This window comes from Lactuca serriola, chromosome 6, assembly GCF_051521515.1.
Source record: "Lactuca serriola cultivar US96UC23 chromosome 6, Lser_US96UC23_V15, whole genome shotgun sequence".
In the NCBI taxonomy this organism is placed as follows: domain Eukaryota; kingdom Viridiplantae; phylum Streptophyta; class Magnoliopsida; order Asterales; family Asteraceae; genus Lactuca; species Lactuca serriola.
Window position 1 is genome coordinate 74,344,287 of NC_136413.1, and position 10,410 is coordinate 74,354,696.

Sequence of the window (10,410 nt, forward strand, 5' to 3'; positions counted from 1 at the left end):
TATTCTTGTCTGATGAAGTCATAGGGATTCAAGACACTATCCAGAAATCTAACAACCATTATATAAGTTTCCAAGGTCTGAGTTATATTCTAGATAAAGTGGCCTTGTTTTTGACAATTATGCCGCTGTAGTTGATATAAAACTATGGTCACCTATAACATTCATATGTTGTTTCCAGTTTATGATATGAGTAGCGTGATCCATGGTGATGGTTATACTTTTGCATCCAACTTTGATTAGATCATAGGGAGGCTGTAGCCTCTAGATGCTAAGCATTGTATGCTTTTTGAGAATGGATGTCTGTGGATCTATGATGACTGGTGTTCTCCCTTATGGGTTATGTTCATTAATGATTATGATTGCACATGTCCTATGGAGGAATTTACTAACAAAGACTATGGTCATAATACAATTTTTTTTTAATAGGAATAGATGGATTTTAACAAATATAGGTCAGACTACAGTTGGTCCCTCGTTTTTCCAATTTTTAGGAATGGGTTGTCAGTTGAGAAGTCTCGGGAAGGATAATAGAAATAATGACGGGGTTCCATGAGCGGATCATGTGAAAGGATAAATGGTGTCATGACATAGTGTAAACAGCAGGCTTACGACGTATGTGGTTTTAGCCTACCATGATTTAGGTCATGTGTTATATGGATGTTATGTGTTAAGTTGTTGATGGATAGGGTGGAGTAGTATTAGTATGCTTGACCATGATAAACCCTTCAAGGGAAGTGGTCAAGGTTTAGATGATCATGATGGACCTTAAGGGGGGAAACGATCAATTTCTAGTATGGTATTCTCTCAGATAAACCTTTCAGGGGTGTCAACATGTCAATATAGATTTGGCAACAATGATGTGCGATAAGAATGTATTGTGTTAGTGGATACTAACTAATCGAAAACTTATGGTTTTACGTCAAAGATTTCCCATTGAATTTAGCTACCACTAATGGAATATTATTTCGAAAATTTGTGAATCGTATGGTTCATGGTTTATAACCTCCATGTTTCTCGGCTAGGCATTAATGATGATGTAATAGTTCAGGCCAACCATTGTAACTTGTTGTGAAGTAATAAAGATGTATTATTTGAATATTATGTGCTTATACTTGATTATTATGATTTAATAAATTAAGGATAAAAATAAGCGTCAAAAATAAATATTAGGTTAAGCCGATATCCATGACGAAAGTTGTAGTGGTTGAAACAAGGATTCCGGAGATATAAAGAATACCGAAATCTCAGTTATAACGAAGAAGTTATGACATGTCGAAGTTTCGCGACAGAACCGGCACGACACTGTGTGACGTAAAAAGTGAGTTTACGATAAAGTGCTTTTTAGTCTTAGAAACCTAAATGAAAGTCGTAGTACATGTTAAACCGAGAGTGTGCATAAAAAGAACGCCAAAATCTGACTTCGTAGGAGGAAATTATGATTTTTCTAAGTTTCGGCTTAGTAGTATGCAGCTCGAAACTCAAATTATAGATCGAGCGATTTTTAGCCAACACAAGCTAAACGATAATTGAAGATATCGTCGATAGTATTTTAACAGTAAAAAGATAGACAAAAACGGACGTCGGATGAAGAAGTTATGAATTTTTAACGGACTTTTCCTGTCTCGGCCTGTTAAAAATATAACTTTAAAAATAATTCAAAATTAGCCAATGGTGTCTAAACGAAAGTTGTAGAGCATGGTCTCACCTACATCTGGATATAGAGAACGTCAAAAACGGAGTTCGCATGCGAAAGTTACGAATTTTTGAACATTGACAAATCGGAGTACGTCCAGCGTCCTCGTGTACTCGGTCCGAAGTTGGCCACGACGCCTACTCCTCCGCATGATAGACGCGTTTTCTTAGCCTTGACGCGTCTGAGATTTTCCCTTTGTACGCCCAGCGTACTCAATGTACGCCCAACATAGTGGCTGGTGAATCAGTACGCCCCGCGTACCATAGAGTTACGTCCAGCGTAACTCGAGTGTTCAGCCACTATAAATAGTGGACAATGCCAACCAAATTGATTTTAAGATTTTCATCCTCTCACCCCTATACTTTATTCTATATTGAAAAAATTACCCCTGAACATAAAATACTATCCTAACATCATAAGCAAATCCCAAAGCACCCGAAGTTCCTGAGAAAAGAGTTTTCGAATCGAAACTCTGCCAGAGTAAAGCCCGATTTTTCAGAAAATATCCCAGTTTTATCGAAAAAGTTTGTTTTAATGGACGAAGTGTTGTCCACCCGTCATCTTATCAGGTGAGTGTATAGTCACTTTCATCCTACACATAGATATGAAGTATTTTCTATAAAATACGTGCTATGTGTATATATTATTTGTTTATTTGAGATGGGTGTTGAATGAATGTTTTAGACAGGTTGAAATTGTATATGTATATTTATCTACAAATATGTTAGGCAAAACATGGGTAGATGAAATAGTTGATGTGTGATAAAATGATGAGAGGCCTCGATATTGTTGCTGTTATAGTCATCTAGCGGAGTATAGATGACAACCACGGACCTTTCTAGACAGTCTAGTGGAACGCTAGCAGGCTCGCAACCTGTAGGTGTTTATGAACTTACTGGTCACCGGTATACTCCATCCTCCTCATGGTTGCCTTATTTGAAATAAACTGCTGAGGAATCCCTAAAGCAGTGTTGTCACCCCGATGAAAATCCTTAGGCACCTCTCTTGTCATAAGTGTTTAGGGACGTAAAGTGCGGATAACGGGAATGGGTAATCAGAGTTATGGTTGGTTGATGAAATTAGTTAATTTATTGCTGATTGGTGAAATTAATAAATTTATTTATTGTGGGAAAGATTGTAAAAATCGCTCGATGTTAGCTAGTCGGTGGACTGGGGTTAAGGGATTAATCGGCTAAGCGAAGATTAATCGGGGACCATTAATTGCTAATTTGTTATATTTTAAAAAATTAAATAGGACTAATATCATATAAAAGTTCATAAATACCACTAATATCATAACAAAATAGGTTAATATGATAAGTACAACGCTAATCATACCTCAAATAGTTTCTACTGAGATATAACTTCTTCAAAGTGTTAAAATTTCATCGGGTTCTGCTGTTTCAGTCTTTTTGTATGCATAGATTAATCGCTAAGCGCTCTCTAATCCGCCGAGTAGCGCCTAGGGATTAATCAGAGATTAATCGGGACCTAATCAGGATTTTTACAACATTGATTGTGGGTTGAAAACCCTATATGATCACCAGGCTCCCAAGCCTGACCCACTCAGACTTTTATATTATAAGTAGTGGATCTAAAGCATAGTTGGATGATGATGAGGGATTTTTGGATTATAGGACAGCAGATGTAAATAACTATTGTAAGACTTATAATGTATTGTTTATGCTTTTGGTCTGTATCGGACCATGACATCCCGAGGTTTTGTTATATAATGAAAATACATTTCTTTAAGAAATGCTTTGATAAATTTTTATAATATTTTGTTTTGGGGACAAATTCCACAACATCTTTTGGAAGATTACTCTGATTTCATTTTGAAAGCATAAACTAAATCGGTCTTTTCTGGCCGAGAAATTTGGGGATGTCACAGTTGGTATCAGAGCATTAGTTCAAGCGAACTAGGAATTTGTATGATTTCTAGACATAAACTTAGAATGCTAAGTGATGATCGTGAGATGAGTGTCTACCATATTTTAGACACGAGCACTAGTATATTTTCGGAAAGATGCCTAAAATGATTTTATGTGCTAAATACTATATGTTTGCTATATATGATGTTATTTGTTCGGATCTATGGTCTGTTGTCGACGGGATCTAGAAACCTTATGTGTTCAGGATTCTAAGCGCACGGCTACGATATTAGAGCTAGCATGTAAACGTTTGGGAGTGATAAGGAGAATTTAACTAACTATCGTGAATAAAGATCTAAATTCGCCTAAATTTTGGTGTATAGATCAAAATGGATAAAACCCGAAGTGGAGCTGGAAATGCAAATAGAAATCAGCAACCTCAACCCCAAGTGATAGAGCATGTGCGTATAGTAGAAGCTGCACAATAAAACATCACCATGGATAGAGTGCAAGCCATGATTCAGACAATGACCGCTGAACAAAGGGAAGAAATGAGGCAAATATTGCAGAACAACAGGAATGAACCTTCAATGCCTTTTGCACAACCTGAATTAAATGACAGACAGTTAGAGGAAGGAAATTACAGTCGTACTGTCAGTTAAGCGGAACCCATAGTGGTAGAAAGGAATAACCCAGAGAGGGAAATCAACAAAGATTTCACATTCTAGTTAAGTTGTTTACATATAGTACGTATGTACTAATTCATGTAATGTTTTACTGATCTAGAAAATAGTATGAATTGATTCTATAAACTATACCCATTATAATTTACTAGTATGTTTGTTTGAACTGTAAATGATTTAGAGAAAAGAACCATTTGCTCAACATATAGAAATGAGTTAAGTATGTTTTTGAAATGAGTTTTAATACTCATGTATATATTTAGCACGTATAATTAGGATTTAGCCGACAGTCAGACTATTGATCCTACCCTAAACCCACAGCCAAACAAGGAACATGAGTTACGGTATTAGCAATAATCCTAAGTCTGTTAAAGCCTATTTATACATAAATATACATATGAATATGATTTTGATCTAAATAGAAATCTAAAATAGTTTAAAAAGAGTTTGAAGATGATTTTAATAATATTTATAAGCATAATAATTCTTTTGTTTGTTTGCTTTCACAGGTAGGTGATAACACAATTATATTGTGTATTGCTTGTATTCTCCCCCTAAAAAATTGAAAAAATTAAATTGTAGGCGTATGAACTCACCTGATGTGAGTGATTCGATTGAAGGTTCGATATAGGATGTTTTTCCACAAGTTAGATCCCGTGACAAAAACAAGTTCTAATAGCATTTCACAGAATATACATACATACATACATACATACATACATACATACATACATACATACATACATATAGGATATAGATCCAGTAAGAAATTTTTTTTGGTAGGAAGGTAAGAAGTTTTTTTTCTACATATTTTTTTGACGAACAAAAAAAATGAATCACTAGATGATTCATTTGTAAGATGATTCACAAGAAAGAATTCCCAAAAAAACATCTTTATGATACATTTTTAAGTAAATTAAGAAAAAATTCACTTTTGTAACAATTTTAGTGAATAACAACAAAATCATTGTATAAATGAATCATCGAGATGTTTTTTTGAGAATTTTTTCTTGTGAATCATCTTACAAATGAATCATCTAATGATTCATTTTGTTTGTTCGCAAAAAAAATATGCAAAAAAAAACTTCTTACCTTCCTACCAAAATTTTCCTTCTTATTTGATCTTGACTCCATATATATATATATATATATATATATATATATATATATATATATATATATAGTTAGTTAGTTAGTTAGTGAATATAATCGCAAGTATGTTAAGGAAATAGTCTAATTTGTAAATATCACTAACAAAATAAGAGTGTTAGAAGCTATTTGGAAGGCTATTAAGAGTTTTCGGCCAGCTGTGGGTTTTCAGCCACGTGAAGATTCAAGTGGGTATTCTTGGTGTTCTTGGTGAAACCAATATGATCCAAGCATTTTCGGTTGAAGATTACGAAAAAGGAAGGTGATTGCTTGCTGAAATGAAGAGCACTCGGTGTTCTTAGCAAGATCCTAAAGAGATACAAGGCTTTTTCGGATGATAATCAAGAGAGAATGGGGAGTTTTCGGTTGAGGATCTTGAGAGAAAAGAGAGTGTTTTTGGTCAGAAGGTCTAGAAGTGAGGAATTGTTTTCGGTTCCATGCCCTTATAGGAGGATAAGCTTGACGTGACACATGCATGGGTTTTCGAACTGAGATGATAAGACCGAGGGTTCTTGTTTGTGGTCCAAGCTTGTTTTTGGTCCGAGGGTTCTTGGTCGAAAATGGTTTTCAATTGTGAGGCATTTACAGTCCGAAGAGTTTTTAGTCCGAAGTCTTGAAGCCATGCGAGGGTTTTCGGTTATAGCGAGACTTCTCGGATTTATGCAATTTACTTCCAATTTTTGTAACACTTCTTATTAAAGGTTTAAACACATAGAGATTTTAAATCTAAACTTAATAAGATAGATCTAAATAATAAGTTTGACATTAGTTGACCTAAGTTTGACTTTGGTTGACTTTTACAATATCAAAAATAGCGTGTTGTCACACAGCTCTTGATCCATAAATCATTTTTTTACCACTAGGGCTTCCCATGGCCACTTCATTCCAAACCAAGGATCAAAAGTGACATAATTAAAACTCAAGTGATGGATTTCAAATTACATAAAAAATGGGGTGTTACAGATGCTACATGGTTTAAAGAATCTTAGGCCGAGGGGTTTAGGCCTGTTGTGCAGCTCTTGTCTAAGTCAAACCGGTTTGGGATTGAATCTTTTAACCTAAGATTGTTTAAATTGTGGGGCATGTGATTGTATTCATGCAATAGTGCCCTGGCACCAATTGAGTGTCGTGTGGCAATTAGTGGTATGGTTAGTCGTATGGGGTTAGCCGACTTGTCGCATTATTGGATGAGGAGGCGATGGTTTCCTTAGAAGGGGATCAATTCACAGCGAGTTAGCACAAGGAATGATTAGCCACTCTTGATAGAGTAGGAGCAGGGTGAAGGTGTTGTGGTTTTGGGAGTTTCATTTTGAGAATTTTGTAGGAGGATCCGTCCAATTTTATTACATTTTGTGTCATTCGACTCCTCTGCACGCATGTTTCTTGCTTTGTGCTTTGTGGAACTCATGAGTGATGTGAGTTAGCTGTTAAGTGAATGTTACTCGAAGCTCTTATCTGAGTCCAACTGTTGTAGGGATAAGTCTGTTACTCGAAGGATTATCTGAGCTTTGTTGCATGTAATTGTATTCGTGGAATAGCTAATTGACATTATGGGCAGTTCTTTAGCAGATGACGGTAGAGAAGTGTGGGACCCTAGGATAGCCAAGGGAGTATTTTAGTGCAGTTGTTTCGATTTCAAGGGTATTTTTGACTAGGTCTTAGAGGACCCAAGATGATTCCCGAGGAAAGTATGGATACGTGTGGAAGGTAGTATTGGATCCCATGGCTTGAGTCATTGGTTCCGTATGTGTCGATCTTTTGGCTCGGGCTGCTCAGGCGAGAATGGGTTTTGTGTTTGTTCAGGCCCCTGTGGCGATAACAATGTGGGTTGAGTGGTTCAGACCCAGTTAAGTATGTTGGTTGGAAATCTCAAGGGCTTTCTCAAGATCGTGCCTCGGACCTTGAGACACAGGGATGAAGTGGTTGATATGATCGGCTTGGAAATTGCATCTGGGATTGAAGTGGCAGATTGTTAGATTAGATTGTCGTTATTCGTAGCAAGGATCCTTCCATTCGGATTTCCGAGTGGAAAGGCTTGTGACCTCCCTATTTAGGTGGGATTCTTAGCTTGAGGTTTGTTGGTCGTGGTGGTTGGCGGTAGTATGTCATCGTCGGTATGTGCAAGTGGTTTGATATGACATGAGTACCTTAACAAGGTGAGCAAGGGTTGTATTCTTGGGAGATAGGAAAGCCAAGTGCCAGATTGTCAAGCAAGGGGTGTATATTTGGATCATAAATTGGTAGTTTCCTATGCTTTGTAAGTGGTTATTATCGGAAATTCAGAGGTTTTCAACTAAAACTTCAGGTTTTGTTGGGGTTCTTTTGAACCGTATCTGGAGGACTATTCTGCGTATGTTATTGAATCCATGGTTAAGTATGGTTGTATATGTTTGTGCCGGTTGCGTTATGTTTTGGTTTCACCACCAATGGGCAGTGGTTCGAGTTCTAAGTGGGGCAGAATTAGGAATTCTTAGGTTTAATGTCAGTCATTGAGGAAATTCTCAGTTTGCTGTTCAAATTTATGCTATTAGATTTGTTGGGCAGATGTTGATCGGTGAACCCTTTCCAGATGCCAGTATGTTTAGCTTCAGGTGGGTTGTGGTTCTATGGTTTAGGTGTTAATGTGTCCTAAACCATTGGTCGTTGAGTTCTTCTTCCAATGGGAATTCTATGAAGGATTCAACTGGTGACAGTTTAAGAGCAAGGAATGCGTCACCTACCCTCTTATGCAGTGTGTTTATGTTCCCTTGGTTCTTGGGAATGTTTACCATTAGTAGTGAAGTAGAATTTTGATTCGTAGCAGACTCAGGTTTTGGGAACTTGTAGGATCATCTTGGAGGTATTCTCGAGCTAGTGGTGTAGTGATGGAATCCGTTCAGTCCCAAACAAGTATGGGGTCTTGTTTGACCGATCATGCGGATATTTTCTGTTTTGATTAAGGTGGCCTTTTCAATTATCTCTGGTGTTTCTTTTCTCTTCGGAGGAGATTATGGGTTTCTTAGGTATGTGTATGGGGGTGCTCCTTGTTAGCTGGGCAAAAGGGAATTGGGGCTCTTGGTTCAAATTATGTGCATGGTTCTCTTGGGTTTGACCTTTCAATTTGGATCAAGTGTGCAACTGTTATCCAGTCCGCGGATTAAGTGTGACTTTGTTTTCGTAAGGTTTTGCTTGGTAGGATTTTTGTGGTGCTCAATTAGCATTGAAAGGGAGTTGTTTAGGCCCCTTCAAGGTAATGGAATGAGGTGGGTATCTTTAGGCCCGGAGTATTGGGCCAATGATGCGATGACGATATTTTCATTTAGTTATAGGGAGCCTTCCAGTCATAGGTTGTGGGCCTAGTGGTCATAATGGTTCATTACTTCTGCTTGTAGTGCTTTCAGTGTGGACACGTTGATGGGGGTCAGGCGAGTTATAAATCTGTGCGTTGGATAAGGGAAGCAGTAATAATTGAGGGAAGTATCAGTTAGGTATCAGAATGTCTCGGCAGGTTGTACACATTATAATTCTAGTTTTTCGCAAGTTGTTGCTAGATTTATGATTCTCAAGTTGGAAATTGCTTATGCAGTCACAAGTCATAAAGGTCGTGGTGATTGTATCGAGTGGATGCCCAGGTGGGGGTGCACCAGAGCCAGTAAGAGTTGGGTGTATCGTAGAAATTCATGGTTTGATTTTTGTTTCTCTTTGAAGCAGTGGTTGGTAATGGCATAGAAAAGATTCAAGGGTTGTTAAGATTTTGGGTTAATCAATGGTTCTGTTTTAGTTTAAGTTCGCGGTCGGTGTGTTGTGAGGATCATTCTTCATGGTTCTGGTGGTTCCCAGCTGCGGACTGGGGGTAGATTCAATGGATATTCATCAGTTTTAGGGGAGATGTCGTGAGGAGGTATCACGGGTAGCCATTTTCAAGTAGGCTTTAGGTGGAAAATCATGTTAGGAATCGCGATTGGGTCTGTGCAAGGTCCGTATATGGAGCGGAGGGGGTTAAGAAATTTGTATCTTAAAGGTATTAGTTGGAAGATTCAGAATGTAGTTTATGTGTCTAGGCTCCAGGATGGCTCCATCTTGTGAGTGAAGGGCAAGTGATGAGGTTTCGGGCTCTTAGAAGCAGTGTATCGGCCTGATAGTCGAGGAATTCTGTATTTTGTATATCTTATGTCTTTATGCTATTGTTATCATCGAAGGTTGGATAGATTGTTCGATGGATAAACGTCATAGTTTTAGCAATTTGTTCAGTTTGGGAGTTCTGTCAGGGAGTCAGACTAAATCGATACCCAAGTTCGGATATATGAGGTTGGGTCTTTTCATGGGACTATGGGTTGTTCTTATGTTTAGCATTTTCTATTTGGGATTGATTGTGTTGGGAAGTTCGTTTTATGTGCTTGATTTTCGGGAGCATTCCTCAAGTTTTTGTTTTGTTATGAGTGTTGGTAAGGAGCGATTTTGAGGAAGAAATGTAATTTAAGTGGGGGAGAGTTGTAATATCCATAATATTGAAGAGAAACTGTTGAGAATAATCCTATTTCTAGGTCAACTCGACGAGTTGGAGGGATTAATTCGACGTGTTGAAAATGGAAGAATTGTGGGAATTAAAAGAACCAACTCGACAAGTTGAGGAGCCTCAACTCGGCGAGTTGGCAGCTGGGAAGGAAACCCTAATTTAGGGTCTTGCACCCTATTTAAAGTCCTCAAGTCCTTTTTTCTGGCCTCCTTATCAACCTCCATTGTTCACAAAACCCTAAAACTAGTTGTAGCCTCCATTTTCAAGTTTTTGGAGCTTTGGAAGGAAGTTTGGTGTTTTTTTATGCATTGTGAAGGAATTAGAAGATCTTGATGTTTCTAGCTTAGAGAAGGAAGTCTTAGATCAATAATCACCCCAATTCTTGCTTTCACTTTGATGTATCAAGTTCATACCTTGATTTGTAAATGATTATATCTCCTCTTGGTTTTGTTGTGTTTTGGCCTCTTTCCGGGGATGATGATGGAGTGAAGTCATTTAAGGGGTTGTTCTTTCAGATCT